Source organism: Balaenoptera physalus (assembly GCF_965194825.1).
Source record: "Balaenoptera physalus genome assembly, chromosome: 11".
NCBI classification, from domain to species: Eukaryota; Metazoa; Chordata; class Mammalia; order Artiodactyla; family Balaenopteridae; genus Balaenoptera; species Balaenoptera physalus.
This window is the reverse complement of record NC_138896.1, coordinates 83530015-83552954: the sequence shown is the minus strand read 5'-3', so window position 1 is coordinate 83552954 and position 22940 is coordinate 83530015. Positions and strand designations below refer to the sequence as shown.

At 36.6% G+C, this 22940-nt stretch overlaps 1 protein-coding gene across 10 annotated transcripts in view; it reads right to left on the bottom strand.

Moving 5' to 3' along the window:
• Nucleotides 1–22940, bottom strand: part of CEP15 (centrosomal protein 15) — a 39232-nt gene extending 16292 nt beyond the window's left edge. For 3 of the 10 annotated variants that reach the window (XM_082412447.1, XM_082412448.1, XM_082412450.1), the window contains exon 1: nt 2–20801. The gene's annotated coding sequence lies outside the window, so the exon portion shown is untranslated. Of the gene's footprint in view, nt 1 lies in introns of all 10 variants that reach the window. The other 7 variants (XM_082412452.1, XM_082412453.1, XM_082412449.1 and 4 more) reach the window with 5 other exon arrangements.

Genomic DNA, 22940 nt, shown 5'->3' with positions numbered 1-22940 from the left:
CCCGCAGGCCGTCCTGCTGTCGGACCTCACTCACTCACCGAACCCCACACTGACCTCTTCCGGGAGGGCGCTGCCGACTGTGTGGATGTTAGGTGTCGGTGCAGACCTGGGCGTGGTCACGCCACCATCTTTGCGCAAGCGCGACGCGACGCGAGGTGATGTCATCACGTCCTTATAAAAGGAAGGCGTCCCTCACCAAAAACTAGTGAAGTGACGCTGCTCTGAGGAAGTGGAGGTTGGTGGAGGACTTCAGGAACCCCATGGAAAATCCGTTTGGTGGTAGCTCCGTTTCAAGCGCTTTTTAAATGGTACTTGCATGTGTTGAAAAGACTTCAGAGAGTGAAAATGGTGTCTTAGAAGCCAGAACATCACAGTAGAATGGGGAAGGGGAAAAACACTTCAAAGTTGTCCAGAGACTTTACAGTCAATTTCACAAGAGCCTAAGGAAGAGCTTCGCCCTGGGCATCTGATGCTGAGCCCGGCAGCAGAGCTCTGCCTGCTTGTAGGGCAGCCCCCATAGGGACAAGGATGCTGATCTTTCACTTCTTGAGGAATTTGTGTATCAGTCGTTGTATTTGCGAGGATGATCTCATTCACTGAATCCCCACAACGCCTGGTGAGATGGATGCCATTCTCCTAATTTGACAGACGAGGAAACAAGCTTGGTCATTTACATAAATTGTAGCTTGAAGCCAGCAGAGCCTCAATTAGAATTCCCGCAGCCCTCAGGACAAACATTTGGGAATAATCCCTTAGTGTTGTAAAGTGCATTCTTAAACATCCTTTTCTCCCCTTGAAGTAACTTTGTGAGTTACATGGTAGTATCCTTAGTTATAGAGGAAGAAGTTGAGGTTCAAGGGGGGTAATGTTTTCTTCCTGAAGTTTACTGAGTTGGTAAAGGGCAAAGAGCTAGGACTCCAATCCAGGTGTTAAATTTTTTTCCTTCCAGAATATCTACATAAAACTTAGCTCCTGCTTCAGGACTACTGCACTTCCATGTTTTCTTTGCTTGGAAAGCACCTTCCCCAGATACTGACATAGACTGAGTTTCTCATCTTTCAGTCCTACTTCCTCAGTGAAGCATTCCCTGAACCTCCAGTATAAGATCGCAAGTCTGTCTCTTCACCCTTCCTGCTCCTTCTCCTGTTTTACTTTTCTCCAGAACACAGCATCATTCCATGTATTTTATAATCACTTGTTCATTTGTTTACCAGTGCACCCCCGACTAGAATCTGAACTTCCTTTTAATATTTTTGTCTCTTCTATTTGCTGAGCAACTAGAACTGCCTGACTATAGGTGCTCAGTAGATATTTTTGAATGAATGGATGAAATAATTCCCCCTGTGGAAATTCTGTCATAATTTAAGAGAGCTCTGTCTTTAGTTGCTAAGACTTTTGATTTAGCTGTTTCACAGTGTTACTTAGTAAAGATAAAAAATAGACCTCTGCATGGTCCTGTGTTCTAGGAATGAAATGGAGCTTTGGCACGGTACAGGGCATTCTTGTTTATCTTTTATGGAAGTTAACAAATAAGGATTTTGCTTAAATTGGTAATGGGTTGAAGTTGAGAACTGGAAGATGGCCCATTAAAGCATTTGGATGTTGCTGAAGACAACTTTACTCATCTCCCTTCTTTTTGTGAATTCGCATAGTGACACAATTGGGACAATCCCAGCTCTTTCAACTTTGAGCCCAGCTTCTATAGGTCATTGCCTGCCTTAGCAGTGAACTAAGGAATGAATACCTTGGAAATTTTCTTGCAGTTTTTAGGAGAACAGTAAACAGAGATATCTCACAGATACTTAGAGATTGTCTAGATAGACTGTGATAATTTATTTTATAGTATCCCATAAAAGTATCTCCTCCCTATCTAAAGATCTACTGTGATAGCGTGCTTCCTCCTGACATAACCCATGGTTGATCCTTTCTGAGATACCTGGCTGGGGAGGAAGAATCTCTGGCAATTACACAGACTAGCTATTAACGTACAGCTTCTGTATTTATTAGGTAAGTTTAGGTATTTTCTGGAGTGAGGTATTCATGGTCTACCATGAAGATTGTTGTAACCTACTAAGTAACATCTGGCCCATAATGAGGCCTTCTGTGAATATATAGTGAAGTTATTATTTCCTAACCTTAGACTAGTTCTGTGCACTAGCATGCTATAATTGTTCCCTTATTATTATTTAGAAATTATTGGCTCATTTAGTCATAAAGATGTATTTATTAAACATCTGTAAGATGTTTCTGTAGTCTCTGCTCCCAACAGCCGAGAATCTGGCTCAGCTCTTAAGATATATGCAAAAAACTAGAGGATGATGGTTGACAATATAAAAATGGCTAATACCTATTGAGTGCTTGCTCTGTACTAGGCACTTTGCATGAATAATCCTCATAATAACCCTATGAGCAAGGATGCCGAACTCTTACTATCTTCCTGTTCATAGCTGAGAAAACTGAGGCTTAGAGAAATGACTGACTTCAGATCACACTGCTAGTAAATGAACTGCAGCTTGTTTGATGTTAGTATTCTAAGTAACTCTGTATATTATATTGAGAATGTGAAATTAAAACGTATCATACAGATTATGAGAGTGCTAGAAAAGACAGGAGAGACCACTATGAGTTGGGATAGTCTAGATGGCATTTTGGAAGACTGAGGTAGAGATTGAAAAATGGGTGGGATTTGGAAGTCTGTTTTTGTGATTGGGTGTATCAGGTGGCAGGTGAGTGGGGTGTGAAGTCTTCAGTGCGAAGGAGTCAGTGGACACAGGAGTGTGTGCTTGAGAACACATCTGGAGTGAGGGCCAGTGGAAAGGAAACACTGAGAACAGTGTTTTCTCCTCATTTCCCCCAATTTTGAAGTTTTCATTTCTGGTACCAGAGGATATGAAAATAGAGGATTGACAGGAATAAAGAGAAGGCGTTACTGGAGATGAGACCGGTAAGTAGAGAATAGAAATGAGGACAGAAGAGGAAGGCTTGGGGATGAAAAAGGAAGGACAAGCTTTAGAGTAAGAAATAATTCAAAGAATTGCAGAATCCTTGACAATTTGAAAGACTCCAAATTACTAACAGTAAATTCTGTTGTGGTTTGTATTAGAGGCCATCTTTTTAGATTTCTTTTGGGTTTACTCTGTGTAGTCAAATGTTAGGAAAATAAAGACCTCATACCTGAAATGGAGTTAGTTTTTCTTCTGTTTTGGGAAATCCCAGATGAAATTTGGAAAGTGGGGCTACTTGCCTGTATTTCTGCTTTTCTTCACTTTGAAATAAAATAATTAGAATCTTACCTTTTTCCATAGTTGTAGACTGTCCATTTTACTATGGAAAAATATTCTATTCTCCAAATAGATCTGTAATGCTTTAGATTATCCCCAGATGGGTTTTGGCCAGAGAGAACTTACAACGAGATACCTCTTTGGGATCTTTGGTCTATGACTCAGCTATCAATCTAGGTCCAGTCAGATAAAACTCTGCAGTCTAGAAATCATGATCACAGCTGGTACCTACGTTGTAGACGTTCTTCGCTGGGAGAACAAGGCCATCCTAGAGATTTCCAGTGAACATTTGCATATGACTTTTCCTTCTAGGGGGGCAAGTTAAAAACCTCAACAGTTCTAAAATTCACTTGAGGAAGCATTCAAATTTTAAAGTTGACAGCACACATGATAATTCTTAGCAGATCATTTGTATGTTGTATACGTAGAAATATATATACTCGTTACTTCCCAAGTTTTAGTAATTCAAAGCTCATGCAAGCCTTCTGTCTTAAACTGACATGCTTGCAGCTGTGTATAATTTATAAAGGCCTTTTGTTTCAGTCCTGTCTCCTTGATTTCCCAGTGACTTTTAATTCATTCATTAGTTTCACTATAACTCTTTAACTTGGGTTTTTCTTTTCTTTTCTTAGTGAAAAGCAACTTAGTTTTTTATTTTTAAAGCAACATAAAAATCTAAAGTATACAATCCTTTCACTTTTCAAGCTAGGGACCAGGAACATAAAATTCTATTCAATAAAGATATCATGGTAGTGAAAATGCAACATCTATAAAGAGGTCTCATTTTCCTTATCTGTTTTTTTTGAAGCAGAAGAATAAAAAGTAAGAGGTGACTCTGGAGTTTTAAAGAAGGGAAACTTTTTGAATTTTTAAAGAAGAGTAAACATTTCTAGGTTTTTAAAAAGCAATGTTGTAGTTCCAGCCTGAAGCCTGGAACCACATGCATCATCGAAGTCCTTTCTATTCCTCACTCTTGATGGAAAAAAAAACAAAACCCTTATTTCTTTTTTAAAAATTAATTAATTTATTTGGTTGCATCAGGTCTTAGTTGCAGCAGGTGGGCTCCTTAGTTGCGACTCGCTGGCTACTTAGTTACAGCATGTGGGCGCCTTAGTTGCGGCTTGAGGGCTCCTTAGTTGTGGCTCACCGGCTCCTTGGTTGTGGGATGTGAACTGTTAGTTGCGGCACACATGTGGGATCTAGTTCCTGGACCAGGGATCGAACCTGGGCCCCCTGCATTGGGAGTGCAGAGTCTTAACAACTGCGCCACCAGGGAAGTCCCCCCCTTATTTCTTTCTATGAAATCTGGGGGTGCAGTGGAAGGGTCATATTTCCTTTTGTCTATTTCCATGATGTCATATCTCTTGTGTTCTTTAGGGTAGCATGACTGAAAATGTTTAGAGTTGTGCTAAATTTTCATGGCTTTGGCATTTAGTATCAAGGGGGCTAGTGAACCAGATGACATTTAGACAAGTTCTGGGTCATGTTAGTGAACCAGAGGTTCCCCCACTCTAGGAACAATAAGGCAAAACACTGTCTGATATTCTTTGCAGGCAGTTCTATTTGAAACTCCCCAAAAGCAATGTTTTGTGACTGCCATTCTTGTCTATCTTGACCCACTCTTTTTTTTTTTCTTCTTGGTGAAATATTTTATTCTTTTTGTTAAAATTTTTATTGGAGTGTAGTGGCTTTACAATGTTGTGTTAGTTTCAGGTGTATCAGTTATACATATACATATATCCATTCTTCTTTAGATTCCTTTCCCATATAGGCCATTACACAGTATTGAGTAGAGTTCTAACTTGGGTTTTTCTTGAAGCAGGGATTCTCTCTTTCATAGCCTTCCTTCCTGTTTATTTTCTCTACTCCCCTCTGCCCGCCGCCATTTTGCTCTTATAAATCCTGTAACGGCTTTATCATTAGTCCTCTATTGAGTAAGCAATTAAAAACTTTCTTAAATGCATACTTGTCTACTTGGTAAGCATTGTATTTAATGCTATGCCACTGTGTTTATCCAGCACATTCAAGGTTCCTTTTTCTTTTTTTTTTGACCACGCCACACAGCATGTGCAATCTTAGTTCCCAAACCAGGGATTAAACCCGGGCCCCCTACATTGGAAGCGTGGAGTCTTAACCACTGGACCGCCAGTGAAGTCCCCAAAACATTCAAGGCTCTTTGCACCAGCTAGTTTTTTGGAATTATTGTTTGCTATGTGCATCCACTTGAATACTTACTTACCTTTGAAAGAACAAAAATTGCAGTTTTACCCCATTGCAACTTCTTAGTTTTAGGATCTAATGATGTGTAAAAATATTGTCAGAAAAGGCTGTTGTGGTTCACTGTGTTTGGTACAGATAATTTAAAAAAAAACCACAAACCCATATCCTTCATTTATATGAGAATAGCATGAGAAAATGTTTTACCTATTCTTTAAAAAAAAATTTCATGTTCATACATTTCTTCTTTTGCTGGAGTATCAGGTCTTATTTTCAAATCTGAGTTTATTTTTCTCTTAATTATCCCTTTAGTATTGCTTTTCTGCATCTATTGAGATGATCATAGGGTTTTTATTCTTCAGTTTGTTAATGTGGTGTACCATACTGATTGATTTACATATATTGAAGAATCCTTGCATCCCTGGGATAAATCCCACGTGAACATGGTGTATGATCCTTTTAATGTGTTGTTGGATTCAGTTTGCTAGTATTTTGTTGAGTATTTTTGCGTCTGTGTTCATCAGTGTTATTGGTCTGTAATTTTCTTTTTTTGTAGTATCTTTGACTGGTTTTGGTATCAGGGTGATGGTGGCCTCATAGAATGAGTTTGGGAGTGTTCCTTCCTCTGCAGTTTTTTGGAAGAGTTTCTGAAGGATCGGTGTTAACTCTTCTCCAAATGTTTGATAGAATGCGCCTGTGAAGCCATCTGGTCCTGCACTTTTGTTTGTTGGAAGTTTTAAAATCACAGTTTCAATTTCAGTAGTTGTGATTGGTCTGTTCATATTTTCTATTTCTTCCTGGTTCAGTCTTGGAAGGTTGTACCTTTCTAAGAATTTGTCCATTTCTTCTAGGTTGTCCATTTTATTGGTGTATAGTTGCTCATAGTAGTCTCTTAGGATGCTTTGTATTTCTGTTGCATCCTTTGTAACTTCTTCTTTTTCATTTCTAATTTTATTGATTTGAGCCCTCTCCCTTTTTTGCTGAGTCTGGCTATAGGGTTATCAGTTTTGTTTATCTTTTCAAAGAACCAGCTTTTAGTTGCATTGATCTTTTGTTTTCTTTGTTTCTACTTCATTTATTTCTGCTCTGATCTTTATGATTTCTTTCTTTCTACTAACTTTGGATTTTGTTTATTCTTCCTCTAGCTGCTTTAGGTGTAAGTTTAGGTGCTACTGCTTTTCAGTAATGACTTTCTTAAATTGAAAGCTGAGCAATTGACTGATGGTTTATTCTTACAGACCTTCTCCTCAGATTTGGATACGAATGCCACTTTTAACATAAGAATATTAAAAACATTAGGTAGTTAAATATACACTTGGGATTTGGCTAATTTTTTTTTAATTTATTTGTTATTTATTTATTATTTATTTTTGGCTGTGTTGGGTCTTTGTTTCTGTGTGAGGGCTTTCTCCAGTTGCGGCAAGCGGGGACCACTCTTCATCGCGATGCGCGGGCCTCTCACTATCGCGGCCTCTCTTGTTGCGGAGCACAGGCTCCAGACGCACAGGCTCAGTAGTTGTGGCTCACGGGCCTAGTTGCTCCGCGGCATGTGGGATCTTCCCAGACCAGGGCTCGAACCCGTGTCCTCTGCATTGGCAGGCAGATTCTCAACCACTGCGCCACCAGGGAAGTTGGCTAATTTTTATAATCAAACTTTTCAGATATAAAAAATGAAATAATTCCTTAATACCCTTATATACGAGTCTGCTTTTCTTGGACTCTGAAAAAAATACAAACAGGAGGCCATAGAAATAGACTGAAAATTTCTTTTCTTTAAGTTTTTAATGTATTTCCCTAAGTCCAAATGTGTATTAGTTGCTCATTGATTTGTTTATATATTCAAAAACAATGTTTTAATTAGATTACATGTGAGCCTCACTTTTTAGTTAACCTAAAATATTTGAAGCTGGTAGAAATGTTAATAGTACTTTGAAAAATTGGATAGTTATCCTTTTACAATTTTGTTTGAAGAATATTTGTTATGAAATAGGGGTTAAACATGTTGGCTCATATGCCTAAAATTTTGAAGAAGAGTAGTAGAGGGGAAAATAAATGGATTCACTTTAACTCTAGATGGCAGTTAAACACAGCTAACAAACACCAACTTGTTTGAAATACAGAAATACAAAAATAGTAGAACACACACGCATTCTCTTCTACCATCCAGTTTATTATATTCTCCAAATGATATCTTGGATTGATATTACTAAAGATGTATAAAATGTAATTACACACAAATGAAATAAATAGTGTAGACCTGTAATTGCAAGATTTTTTTTCAGCTGGTAATATGGCATATACCTGTGCAATGGTATAGTGCCTGTATCTAATTTTGCCATTTTTACTAACATTTAGTTCAGTGTAGTTTTATTTTATGTACAATTATTTACCAATATCAATTCAAACCACATGCCATTGGGAAAACTATTACATATTTAATATCTTGAAAATTTTTAATATATGCAAAGTTTATTTTCATAAAAAATTTGGTCCATAAAAGTCCACTCCAAAATCTGGCACAGATATCCAAGCATGTTCATTTGAGATCACTTTTACTTTTCTTGGCTGTGCATTTAAAAATATGCTTTTTTACATGTAAATATTTAATTCACAATGTTAGCATATTGCTTTTAAGGTACTAAAATTATGTTTTTGATAGTATTTATAAAGGAAAGGAAAAGCTTGTCAGATCATACTTTGTTCTCATCTCATGGTCCTAGCTCTTTGAGTAGACTTTCTATAGATGTAGAGTGCAACTATCTCCAGTTTATAATTACTATACATTGATATGATGTCTAGCAAATAGAACGAAAAGGACTTAAAGTAGACCTGATTAGTCTAACCTGATTTGTCAGGTGGCTTAGAAAAAGAAAGGATGTGATATCTTTAAAAAAGTTTATTGATTGCAGATTTTATATGAAATAACTAAATCCTTTTGAGAGGACTTATTTGATTGACTTTCATTTCTTTGTGTGTAGCAATTTATGTCCTGAGTTTATTTCCAAACAGTGGATCAATGCATAGGCAGTAGCTGACACCCAGGGCAAGGGGCCTGCATGTGAGCCCCCAGGCCATATAGTTCCAAAACTTTGTAGGCCTTGCACTCAGGGCACAGGTGAAGTTGTTCTGCCTCTTAGCCACAAAGGTATGGAGGTTCAAAGTAGCCTACTGGAAGCTCAAACCCTGAACATCTCAGATCCTGGAATTAGCACTTGCCTTTGAGTTGGTAGAATAAATGTTAAGTAGGCTTTCTAATAATAGAGATGTGATCCTGCTTTAGAGAGTTTGGTGCCCTTGTATTGATTTCCCTAGACTCCAAACTCCTAATAGCAGATGTTGGTTTCTAATGGTTTCTTGATGAATGCTTGCTGAATATAACTTGGCAACATGGTAAGTGCTTTGTTTCTTTTCCTTTTTTTGAGCAACATAAGAACAGTCCGATGTTACTCAAAAACTGAAGTAAAAGAACTTACCCATTTATTTTAGAGAAGTTTCTGCTAGAATTTTATAATGATTGATGTAATTGCTGCTCATGTTTCCTTGCATGAATATAAAGTTACCAGAGCTTCTGATTTTTTCAAGTGAAGACAGAAATTTGGATTTTAATGTGAAATTTTCTGATTTTTCAGTGTTAGCAACTAATTCGAATAAAAAAGAACAAAGCAAGCACATGTGCACACACATACCAGTGGACTGATGGCTTGCAACCTTCAATGTGCACTACTCTCATTTTGCAAGCTCATTTTTTAATAACATGTTCTAAAATTTATTAATTTAGATCTTTTAGTTATGGTTGTCATCTAATTATACTTTTTTGAGGTTACACTTTAGTTCTCTTAAAATTAGGTTTTGGGATTTTTCTAAAAGTCTTCAATTTCATTTTCACCATCATTCTCTTGAGTAATATCTACAAATATCTGCTCCCATCCTTTGCATTTCAATCCATCCTAATTTCACTTTCAGAGAATAAACTTAAATTAGGTTTTGGAAGTAACTTGCTATGGGTAGCACAGGCCACCTACTTTGGGTCCAAAAATGCAAGTACTAAAGACTAGTGCGTGATAGCCTCCTCATTAGTTTTTCTTCTACTTTTTTTCTTTCTACAATCTTCTCCACAGTCACAGTGATTTTTTTTCAAAACATAAATCAGAACTTGTAACTCTCTTCCTCAAGCCCTGAGGTGGTTTTTCATTGTCCTTTGAGGAAAATCCATGCCCCTTCCCATGGCCCTGCTTTATCAGGCTCTGGTTACCGGTGTTCTCACCTCTCCCCACATTCCCCCTCGCTTACTCTGATCTTGCTAATGCTCACCAAGCTCCGTCCTATCTTAAGAACTTTTGCACTCAGAGTTCTCCCTGCCTGGAACATCTTCCACAAAGCTTTTCATGTTCTTCACATGTCACTCTCTGAGAGTCCTTTCTTGCCCACTTTGATGAAAATAATCCCTTTCACCATCATTTTCTGTCCTCTCTTTAAAAAATATTTATTTATTTACTTACTTACTTACTTTTGGCTGCGTTGGGTCTTCGTTACTGCTTGCGGGCTTTCTCTCGTTGCGGTGAGCGGGGGCTACTCTTTGTTGTGGTGCATGGGCTGCTCATTGCAGTGGCTTCTCTTTGTTGCGGAGCACAGGCTCTAGGCACATGGGCTCAGTAGTTGTGGCTTGTGGGCTCTAGAGCGCAAGCTCAGTAGTTGTGGCACATGGGCTTAGTTGCTCCGCGGCATGTGGGATCTTCCCGGACCAGGACTCGAACCCATGTCCCCAGTATTGGCAGGCAGATTCTAAACCACTGCGCCACCAGGGAAGTCCCTTTCTGTCCTCTTAACTTATTATTTTTGTGGTGCTTACCTCTCCCTGATATACATTTGCATACATATGTACACAGACACATAGACATACACATATACATATATATCAGATATATTTGCTTACTTGTTTATTGTCTGTCTCGCCCACTAGAATATAAATTTCATGACAGCAGGAACCTTGTCTGACTTGCTGACTGCTGTATCCTTAATACTTAGAATAGCACCTAGCCCTATTCTGCATAACAGGATTGTCAAATAAAGGAATAAATAAGATCTAGGTAGCCACTTTGGTATTGAGTGATAGAAGAGAGATCTCAAGTTTGGAAAGGGCTGCAGAAGCAAAGTTAGGAAGACATGGCAAGTTATGACTCAGGTACCTCAGTGCTGTACATTTGATATAGCTACCCATCATTGTAGCCACTTACCCCAATAGGGTTTTTTTTTTCCAATTTTAGAAATTTGATTTTCTGTATTATATGATAGAATTAAAAATGTTAAACATGCTTTGTACAACTACATTCTCCTAAGTGACTTACTAAATTCATGGTGTGATTTTGCATGTGGAGTAGTGTAATAAGATAAAATCTATTAGAAAGTTATGCTTTCTGAATCTACACTCTCATGTTAACATTTGATGTTCACAATAAAATCCTGGCATGTGTTTCATAGTAATACTTTGAATTGCTGTCAGATAACTAAGGATTCAGAGAAATAAGATTAAATAATTATTTGTATGGTATTTTCTTTGTTTTGTATATCAGTATATATGAGTTCTTGGTAGAGAAGTAATTCACAGTAGACACAACATAGAAAATATGTTAAATTGTTGAAGTATTTCAGCACTGTTGAAATCAAGATTTTCTTGTAGTTTTTGTTGTAATCTAGTTTTGCACGTGAACTTTTATCTATTTGTGTAAGACACATTTTCTGACAGCTGGGAATGCTTTTAATTTTTTTTAAGCTCACCATTTTGTTTTCATTGATAGTTTAAACATAGTCTGTTGAGAGTACTTATGGAACTTTACAGAAAGTTCTGTGAGGAAAAAAACTTTATATAAACTTATTTGTCTGCCAACTTTGCTGTACATAAATATATCCATGTAAAATTTCTACCTCGGGACTTCCCTGGTGGCGCAGTGGGTAAGACTCTGTGCTCCCAATGCAGGGGGCCCGGGTTTGATCCCTAGTTGGGGAACTAGATCCTATGTGCATGCTGCAACTGAGTGTTCTCATGCCACAACTAGGGAGCCTGCGTGCCGCAACTAAGGAGCTGGCATGTTGCAACTAAGGAGCCCGCCTGCTGCATCTAAGGAGCCCTGGAGCAGCAACTAAGGAGCCTGCCTGCTGCAACTAAGACCTGGTGCAACCAAATAAATAAATAAATAAAAAGAAAATTAAAAAAAATTTCTACCTTGAGTAAGAGTAGGTCAACCTTAAACATAACAGGTATAGAAAAAGAAATATAAAAGTAGTCAACTCATCTTCTTATCCCAGATGTTATAGAAATTTTAACCCAGTTTATGTTGTGAATAAACCTAAAAAGTTTGACCTTTACAACTGAAATGCCCCGGAACCTTGCACTGATATTTGATAGAGAGGCAGTGTGTTGAAATGGCCATGTTGCCGAATTAGAACACATGGATTCTAGCTCCAGATTTCCTACTTAAGAGCTGAGTTTCATCACTGGCCAGAAAGGGAAATATTACCTTCTTTCTCAACTTCACAGGATACTTGTGAGGGCCAAATGAAATAACGCATATGAAAGTGCTTTCAGAATTGATAGACACTATGACATGTAAGATTTTCATTTCTGAGTGTCATTCATGGTAAAGCAGATCTATTTTATTAGACTGTATCACACATAGTCTTGTTACATGTGGTAAAAAACCTTATTATAAATTGTGTAATTTAGAACATGGTTCTGTCTCATGGACTAAGGTTTCCTTGATAGCAAGGCTCTGGTGTATTTTAGTTCTGATTTCTTCTTTGAATTTCCAGTTCACATCTTTTCAAAGATAATATTTTCTCTCATTGCTGAAATAATGACCTGAAAAGACTGATAAACTCATTTAGTATGTGAATAAAGATATACACTTATTTAACGTGCAAATAAAGGAAAATTTTTTTACAATAAATCTTAAAATAGTATCCTGAGCTTTTTATTTTTTATTAGGCTTTGTGAACTAATTTTCCCATGATTTTTATTTTTATTATTTATTTATTAAAAAAAAACTTTCCCCATGCTTTTTAGACTCAAAAGAACCGAGTATCCACTTTTCATTCTGAAACTTCTAAAAATTAATTCTCAAAAGTCAGTGATAAGTAAGTAATCTAAACTTACTTTTAAGATGTTTTTAAACCTACAGAGTAAAGTTTCCCAGGAAGAGTGGAATTAACAAATATATTGGACTTTGAGGTGTTTCTTGAAAGCACAAAATCATAATACTCTTCAATACCTAGATGAATGAAAAAAAAATTCAGTTATTTCTGACTCACTGTTAAAAAGAGGGTAGTACTATTTGTATTTAAATTTTGCAATCATTCCTAGGGACACTTTTAAGTAGAGTGAGCCTTATCCAAAGCTGTACAAGAATATTCTGTTCTGTCTTTCAGAATATGTTTTCATGAAAAAAATAGAGAAAACTGACTTGACTCAGAAAAATAGTCTGTTTCGTAATCTTTCTTTGGCAGTAATATTATTTTTTTGTTTTTCTGGGTTTTTTTCTTTTATTATTTTTAATTAAAAAAATTTTATTGGAGTATACTTGATTTAAAATGTTGTGTTAGTTTCAGGTGTACAGCAAAGTGATTCAGTTATACATATACATATATCCATTCTTTCTCAGATTCTTTACCCATATAGGTTATTACAGAATATTGAGTAGAGTTCCCTGTGCTATATAGTAGGTCCTTGTTGATTATCTATCCCATATATAGTAGTGTGTGGATGTTAGTCCCAAGCTCCTAATTTATCCCTCTCCCGCAACATTACCCCTTTGGTAACCATAAGTTTGTTTTCGAAATCTGAGTCTGTTTCTGTTTTGTAAATAAGTTCATTTGTATCATTTTAAAAATTAGATTCCACATATGAGCGATACCATATGATATTTATCTTGCTCTGTCTGACTTACTTTGTATGATAATCTCTAGGTCCATCCATGTTGCTGCAAATGGCATTATTTCATTCTTTTTATGGGTGAGAAATATTCCATTGTATATATGTATCACAACTTCTTTATCCATTCCTCTGCTGATGGACATTTAGGTTGCTTCCATGTCTTGACTATTGTAAATAGTGCTGCAATGAACATTAGGTTGCATGTATCTTTTCGAATTATGGTTTTCTCTGAATATATGCCCAGGAGTGGGATTGCTGGATCATATGGTAGTTCTGTTTTTAGTTTTTTAAGGAACCTCCATACTCTTCTCCATAGTGGCTGTACCAATTTACATTCTCACCAACAGTGTAGGAGGGTTCCCTTTTCTCCACATCCTCTCCAGCATTTATTGTTTGTAGACTTTTTGATGATGGCCATTCTGACCGGTGTGAGGTGATACCTCATTGTAGTTTTGATTTGCATTTCTCTAATGATTAGTGATGTTGAGCATCCTTTCATGTGTTTGTTGGCAATCTGTATATCTTCTTTGGAGAAATGTCTATTTAGGTCTTCTGCCCATTTTTGGATTGGGTTGTTTGTTTTTTTGATATTGAGCTGCATGAGCTGCTTGTATATTTTGGAGATTAATGCCTTGTCGGTCGCTTCATTTGCAAATATTTTCTCCCATTCTGAAGGTAGTCTTTTCGTTTTGCTTATGGTTTCCTTTACTGTGCAAAAGCTTTTAAGTTTCATTAGGTCCCATTTGTTTATTTTTGTTTTTATTTCCATTATGCTAGGAGGTGGATCAAAAAAGATCTTGCTGTGATTTATGTCTGAGAGTGTTTTGCCTCTCTTTTCCTTTAAGAGATTTATAGTATCTGGCCTTACATTTAGGTCTTTAATCCATTTTGAGTTTTTGTGTATGGTGTTAGGGAGTGTTCTAATTTCGTTCTTTTACATGTAGTTTTCCAACTTTCCCAGCACCACTTATTGAAAAGACTGTCTTTTCTCCATTGTATATTCTTGCCTCCTTTGTCATAGATTAGGTGACCATAGGTGCATGGGTTTATCTCTGGACTTTCTATCCTGTTCCATTGATCTATATTTCTGTTTTTGTGCCAGTATCATACTGTTTTGATGACTGTAGCTTTGTAGTATAGTCAGAAATCAGGAAGCCTGATTCCTCCAGCTCTGTTTTTCTTTCTCAAGATTACTTTGGTTATTTGGGGTCTTTTGTGTTTCCATACAAATTTTAAGATTTTTTTTGTTGTAATTCTGTGGAAAAATGCCATTGGTAGTTTGATAGGGGTTGCGTTGAATTCGTAGATTGTTTTGGGTAATATATTTTGACATTACTGATTCCTCCAATCCAAGAACATGGTATATCTCTCCATCTATTTGTGTCATCTTTGATGTCTTTCATCAGTATCTTACAGTTTTCTGAGTACAGGTCTTTTGTCTCCTTAGGCAGGTTTATTCCTAGGTATTTTCTTCTTTTTGACGTGATGGTAAATGGGATTGTTTCCTTAATGTTTCTTTCTGATCTTCCGTTGTTAGGATAGAGGAATGCAAGAGATTTCTGTGTATTAATGTTGTATCCTGCAACTTTACCAAATTCATTGATGAGCTCTCATAGTTTTCTGGTAGCATCTTTAGGATTTTCTATGTATGGTATCATGTCATTTGCACACAGTGACAGTTTCACTTCTTCTTTTCCAATTTGGATTCCTTTTATTTCTTTTTCTTCTCTGAATGCTGTGGCTAGGACTTCCAAAACTATGTTGAATAAAAGTGGCAAGAGTGGACATCCTTGCCTTTTTCCTGATCTTAGAGGGAATGCTTTCAGCTTTTCACCCTTGAGGATGATGTTCGCTGGGGGTTTGTCATATATGCCCCTTATTATGTTGAGGTAAGTTCCCTCTATGCCCACTCTCTGGAGAGTTTTTTTTTATCATAAATAGGTGTTGAATTTTGTCAAAAGCTTTTGCTGCATCTGTTGAGATGATCATATGGTTTTTATTCTTCAGTTTGTTAATGTGGTGTGTCACATTGATTGGTTTGCATATTTTGAAAATCCTAACATCCCTGGGATAAAGCCCACTTGATCATGGTGTATTATCCTTTTAATGTGTTTTTGGATTCAGTTTGCTAGTATTTTGTTGAGTAGTTTTGTATCTATGTTCATTGGTGATAGTGGCCTGTAATTTTCTTTCTTTTTTTTTTTTTAAATACTGAAATTTGCAGGTGATTTACTTTTTTTTTTTTTTGATTATTTATTTATTTATTTATTTAATTTATGGCTGTGTTAGGTCTTTGTTTCTGTGCGAGGGCTTTCTCTAGTTGCAGCAAGTGGGGGCCACTCCTCATCGCGGTGCGCGGGCCTCTCACTATCGTGGCCTCTCTTGTTGGGGAGCACGGGCTCCAGATGCGCAGGCTCAGTAATTGTGGCTCACGGGCCTAGTTGCTCCGCGGCATGTGGGATCCTCCCAGACCAGGGCCCGAACCCGTGTCCCCTGCATTGGCAGGCAGACTCTCAACCACTGTGCCTCCAGGGAAACCCTAATTTTCTTTTTTTATGATATTTTTGTCTGGTATCAGGGTGATGGTGGTCTCATAGAATGAACTTGGGAGTGTTCCTTCCTCTGCAATTTTTTGGAAGAGTTTCTGAAAGATTGGTGTTAACTCTTCTCTAAATGTTTTAAAGAATGTGCCTGTGAAGCCATCTGGTTCTGAACTTTTGTTTGTTGGAAGTTTTAAAATCACAGTTTGAATTTCAGTACTTGTGATTGGTCTGTTCATATTTTCTATTTCTTCTGGTTCAGTCTTGGAAGTTTGTACCTTTCTAAGAATTTGTCCATTTCTTCTAGGTAGTCCATTTTTTTGGCATATAGTTGTTTGTAGTAGTCTCTTATGATCCTTTGTATTTCTGTGGTGTCCATTGTTCTTCTTTTTCATTTCTAATTTTATTGATTTATCCCTTTTTTTCCTGATAAGTCTGGCTAAAGGTTTATCAATTTTGTTTATCTTTTCAAAGAACCAGCTTTTAGTTTCATTGATCTTTTCTATTGTTTTCATCATCTCTATTTCATTTATTTCTACTATGATCTTTATGATTTCTTTCCTTCTACTAGCTTTGGGCTTTGTTCTTTCTCTAGTTGCTTTAGGTGTAAGTTTAAGTTGTTTACTTGAGATTCTTCTTGTTTCCTGAGGTAAGATTGTATTGGTATAAACTTCCCTCTCAGAACTGCTTTTGCTGCGTCCCATAGGTTTTGGATCATCTTGTTATTGTTGTCATTTTTCCCTAGGTTTGTTTTTTTTTTTTTTATTTCCTCTTTGATTCCTTCAGTGATTTGTTGGTTGTTTAGTAACATATTATTGAGCCTCCACATGTTTGTGTTTTTTACAGTTTTTTTCCCCTGTAATTGATTTCTAATCTCATAGCATTGTGGTCACAAAAGATACTTCATATGATTTCAGTATTCTTAAATTTACTGAGGCTCGATATGTGGCCCAGGATGTGATCTATTCTGGAGAATGTTCCATGTGCACTTGAGAAGAAAGTGTATTCTGCTGTTTTCAAATGTAATGTTCTATAACTATCAATTAAGTCCATCTGGTCTAATGTATCATTTGAGGCTTGTGTTTCCTTATTGATTTTCTCACTGGATGATCTGTCTATTGATGAATGTGGGGTGTTAAAGTCCCCCACTATTATTGTGTTATTGTTGATTTCTCCTATTATGGCTGTTAGCATTTGCCTTTTATATTGAGGTGCTCCTATGTTGAGTGCATATACATTTATAATTGTTATACCTTCTTCTTGGATTGTTTCTGTTAAACATTATGTAGTATCTGTCTTGTCTCTTGTAACAGTCTTTATTTTAAAGTCTATTTTGTCTGATATGAGTATTGCTACTCCAGCTTTCTTTTGATTTTCAGTTGCATGGAATACCCTTTTCAATCCCCTCACTTTCAGTCTGTGTGTGTCCCTAGATCTGAAGTAGGTCTCTTGTAGACAGCATATACATGGGTCTTGTTTTTGTATCCATTCATCCAGTTTGTGTCTTTTGGTTGGAGCATTTAATCCATTTACATTTAAGGTAATTATCAATATGTATCTTCTTATTGCCATTTTGTTAACTGTTTTGGATTTGTTTTTGTAGGTCTTTTTTCTCCTTTTCCTCTTTTGTTCTCTTCCCTTGTGATTTGATGACTATCTTTAGTATTGTGTTTGGATTGTTTTTTCTTTTTTTGTGTGTATATCTATTGTAGATTTTTGGTTTGCAGTTCCCATGAGGTTTTGTTATAGCAGTCTATATATATATGCAAGGTTGTTTTAAGTTGCTGGTCTCTAGATTTCCAATGTATTTCCAATATCCTACATTTGTACTCTCCTTTTCTCACAATTTCTAGTTTTGATATCATATTTGTGTGTGGATGATTTCCTACCTTTACTTTATGTTTGCCTTTAACAGTGAGCTTTCCCATTTGTAATTTTCTTGTTTCTAGTTGTGGCCTTTTCTTTTCCCCTAGAGAAGTTCCTTTAGGATTTGTTGTAAAGCTGGTTTGGTGTTTCTGAATTTTCTTAGCTTTTGATTGTCTGTAAAGCTTTTGATTTCTCCATCAAATCTCAACAATAGCCTTGCTGGGTAGAGTATTCTTGGTTGTAGGTTTTTCCTTTTCATCACTTTAAATATATCATGCCACTCCCTTCTGGCTTGCAGAGTTTCTACTGAAAAATCTGCTGATAACCTTATGGGGATTCCCTTGTATGTTATTTGCTGCTTTTCCCTTGTTGCTTTTAATATTTTTTCTTTGTCTGTAATTTTTGTCAGTTTGATTAATCTGTGTCTCAGCATGTTCCTCCTTGGTTTATCTTGTATGGGACTCTCTGTGTTTCCTGGACTTGAGTGAGTGTTTCCTTTCTCGTGTTAGGGAAGTTTTCAGCTATATACTCTTCAAATATTTTCTCAGGCCCTTTCTGTCTCTCTTCTTCTTCTGGGACCCCTATAATATGAATGTTGGTGCATTTAATGTTGCCCCAGATGTCTCTGAGACTGTCCTCATTTCCTTTTCATTCTTTTTTCTTTATTCTGTTCTGCATCAGTGATTTCCACCACTCTGTCTTCCAGCTCTCTTATTCATTTTTCTACCTCTTTTATTCTGCTATTGTTTCCTTCTAGTGTATTTTTCATTTTAGTTATTGTATTGTTAATTTCTGTTTGTTTGTTCTTTAAACCTTCTGGCTCTTTTTTTTTTTTCTTTTTTTTTTATAATTTAACTGCCTTTTTTTTTTTAAGAGCTCCTGACTTTTATTTATTTATTTATTTATTTATTTATTTATTTGCTGTGTTGGGTCTTCGTTTCTATGCGAGGGCTTTCTCTAGTTGTGGCAAGTGGGGGCCACTCCTCATCGCGGTGCGCGGGCCTCTCACTATCGCGGCCTCTCTTGTTGCGGAGCACGGGCTCCAGATGCGCAGGCTCAGTAGTTGTGGCTCATGGGCCTAGTTGCTCCATGGCATGTGGGATTTTCCCAGACTAGGGCTCGAACCCATGTCCCCTGCGTTGGCAGGCAGATTCTCAACCACTGCGCCACCAGGGAAGCCCAAACCTTCTGGCTCTTTGTTAAACATTTCTTCTGTCAGTCTGTGCCTCCATTCATTTTCCGATATGGCAGTAACATTATTGATGTACCTATATTGTAAAGGGCTCTCACCTTCAGACAAAGTCCAAACTCCTTCGCTTCATATTTAAGGTCTTCCATGGTACAGACCTCATCCTCCTTTTCCAAGTTCTTCTCATTTTTTTTTTTTTTTTTTTTTTTTCCACACACACACACTGTATTTTATTTTTACAAGAGATAAATAGACTGACACCAAGCATTGTACATGGATGACCACAACAAAAGCAACAATGATTGCAATTACCAAACATGAAACACACTCATACTATGTCATAATATTGACATTCAGTCCAGTAATCCTCCACTGTAACAGCTCCTTTACTTTGCAGTGAAAATTGATTTGTATATTCTTTGCCTCTGAGTCCTTGTGGGATTTTTTTTTTTTAATTCAGACAGAAAGTCACAAAAATTATACTCATCCTCATCAGTTCACTCAGTCCCATGTAATTAATTGTTTTTTTTCATCTTGATCTTTTGTTAGCACTTTTATGAGTTCATCAGTTTTTCATCAGAGTTCTGAAAATGCTTATTCATTCAGTTCAGCAGTACAGTCAGTTACCAGAAACCTGTACTTGTCAGAGTCTTTTCCATGAATTTCTTGAAGATGAAACCCTTTTATAGGAACATATTTGCAAAATCATCAGAGTACACCCAGAACTGTCTGTAAATGACAAAAGACTTAAAAATGACCACGGTAAAAGATTTGATGAAAGTTCATAATAATGCAGTTGACAAGAAAATTAGTTATTTCTGAGATATACATTTTAAAGTAATAACTAGGATTATTACTTATAACATTATACCAGAACATATAAGATTTTTAGAAATTTCATGGAATGTCTGAAACATTTATATTAACATATTTCCATACATATTTCCATACAAATACAAATATAAGATTTTTAGAAATTTCATGTAATGTCTGAAACGTTTATATTAACATATTTCCATACATATTTCCATACAAATACAAATATAAGATTTTTAGGAATTCCATGTAATGTCTGAAACATTTATATTAACATATTTCCATACAAATAACCCAATGAAAGTTTAGTATTAGTTGTTTTGTTTGTTTTTTTATACTGCAGGTTCTTATTACGCATCAATTTTATACATATCAGTGTATACATGCCAATCCCAATCGCCCAATTCAGCACACCACCATCCCCACCTCACCGCAGTTTTCCCCCCTTGGTGTCCATATGTCCATTCTCTACATCTGTGTCTCAACTTCTGCCCTGCAAACTGGCTCATCTGTACCATTTTTCTAGGTTCCACATACATGCATTAACATATGATATTTGTTTTTCTCTTTCTGACTTACTTCACTCTGTATGACAGTCTCTAGATCCATCCACGTCTCAACAAATGACTCAATTTCGTTCCTTTTTATGGCTGAGTAATATTCCATTGTATATATGTACCACATCTTCTTTATCCATTCGTCTGTTGATGGGCATTTAGGTTGCTTCCATGACCTGGCTATTGTAAATAGTGCTGCAATGAACATTCGGGTGCATGTGTCTTTTTGAATTACGGTTTTCTCTGGGTATATGCCCAGTAGTGGGATTGCTGGGTCATATGGTAATTCTATTTTTAGTTTTTTAAGGAACCTCCATATTGTTCTCCAGAGTGGCTGTATCAATTTACATTCCCACCAACAGTGCAAGAGGGTTCCCTTTTCTCCACACCCTCTCCAGCATTTGTTGTTTGTAGATTTTCTGATGATCCCCATTCTAACAGGAGTGAGGTGATACCTCATTGTAGTTTTGATTTGCATTTCTCTAATAATTAGTGATGTTGAGCAGCTTTTCATGTGCTTCGTGGCCGTCTGTATGTCTTCTTTGGAGAAATGTCTATTTAGGTCTTCTGCCCATTTTTGGATTGGGGTGTTTGTTTCTTTGATATTGAGCTGAATGAGCTGTTTATATATTTTGGAGATTAATCCTTTGTCCGTTGATTCATTTGCAAATATTTTCTCCCATTCTGAGGGTTGTCTTTTCGTCTTGTTTATGGTTTCCTTTGCTGTGCAAAAGCTTTGAAGTTTCATTAGGTCCCACTTGTTTATTTTTGTTTTTATTTCCATTACTCTAGGAGGTGGATCAAAAAAGATCTTGCTGTGATTTATGTCAAAGAGTGTTCTTCCTATGTTTTCCTCTAAGAGTTTTATAGTGTCCAGTCTTATATTTAGGTCTCTAATCCATTTTGAGTTTATTTTTGTGTATGGTGTTAGGGAGTATTCTAATTTCATTCTTTTACATGTAGCTGTCCAGTTTTCCCAGCACCACTTATTGAAGAGACTGTCTTTTCTCCATTGTATATCTTTGCCTCCTTTGTCATAGATTAGTTGACCATAGGTGTGTGGGTTAATCTCTGGGCTTTCTATCTTGTTCCATTGATCTATGTTTCTGTTTTTGTGCCAGTACCATATTGTCTTGATTACTGTAGCTTTGTAGTATAGTCTGAAGTCAGGGAGTCTGATTCCTCCAGCTCCATTTTTTTGCCTCAAGACTGCTTTGGCTATTCGGGGTCTTTTGTGTCTCCATACAAATTTTAAGATGATTTGTTCTAGCTCCGTAAAAAATGCCATTGGTAATTTGATAGGGATTGAATTGAATCTGTAGATTGCTTTGGGTAGTATAGTCATTATCACAATGTTGATTCTTCCAATCCAAGAACATGGTATATCTCTCCATCTGTTGGTATCATCTTTAATTTCTTTCATCAGTGTCTTATAGTTTTCTGCATACAGGTCTTTTGTCTCCCTAGGTAGGTTTATTCCTAGGTATTTTATTCTTTTTGTTGCAATGGTAAATGGGAGTGTTTCCATAATTTCTCTTTCAGATTTTTCATCATTAGTGTATAGGAATGCAAGAGATTTCTGTGCATTAATCTTGTATCCTGCAACTTTACCATATTCATTAATTAGCTCTAGCAGTTTTCTGGTGGCAGTTTTAGGATTCTCTATGTATAGTATCATGTCATCCGCAAACAGTGACAGTTTTACTTCCTCTTTTCCAATTTGTATTCCTTTTATTTCTTTTTCTTCTCTGATTGCCGTGGCTAGGACTTCCAGAACTATGTTGAATAATAGTGGTGAGAGTGGACATCCTTGTCTCGTTCCTGATCTTAGAGGAAATGCTTTCAGTTTTTCACCATTGAGAATGATGTTTGCTGTGGGTTTGTCATATATGGCCTTTATTATGTTGAGGTAGGTTCCCTCTATGCCCACTTTCTGGAGAGTTTTTATCATAAATGGGTGTTGAATTTTGTCAAAAGCTTTTTCTGCATCTATTGAGATGATCATATGGTTTTTATTCTTCAGTTTGTTAATATGGTGTATCACATTGATTGATTTGCGTATATTGAAGAATCCTTGCATCCCTGGGATAAATCCCACTTGATCGTGGTGTATGATCCTTTTAATGTGTTGTTGGATTCTGTTTGCTAGTATTTTGTTGAGGATTTTTGCATCTATATTCATCAGTGATATTGGTCTGTAATTTTCTTTTTTTGTAGTGTCTTTGTCTGGTTTTGGTATCAGGGTGATGGTGGCCTCATAGAATGAGTTTGGGAGTGTTCCTTCCTCTGCAATTTTTTGGAAGAGTTTGAGAAGGATGGGTGTTAGCTCTTCTCTAAATGTTTGATAGAATTCACCTGTGAAGCCATCTGGTCCTGGACTTTTGTTTGTTGGAAGATTTTTAATCACAGTTTCAATTTCATTACTTGTGATTGGTCTGTTCATATTTTCTGTTTCTTCCTGATTCAGTCTTGGAAGGTTATACCTTTCTAAGAATTTGTCCATTTCTTCCAGGTTGTCCATTTTATTGGCATAAAGTTGCTTATAGT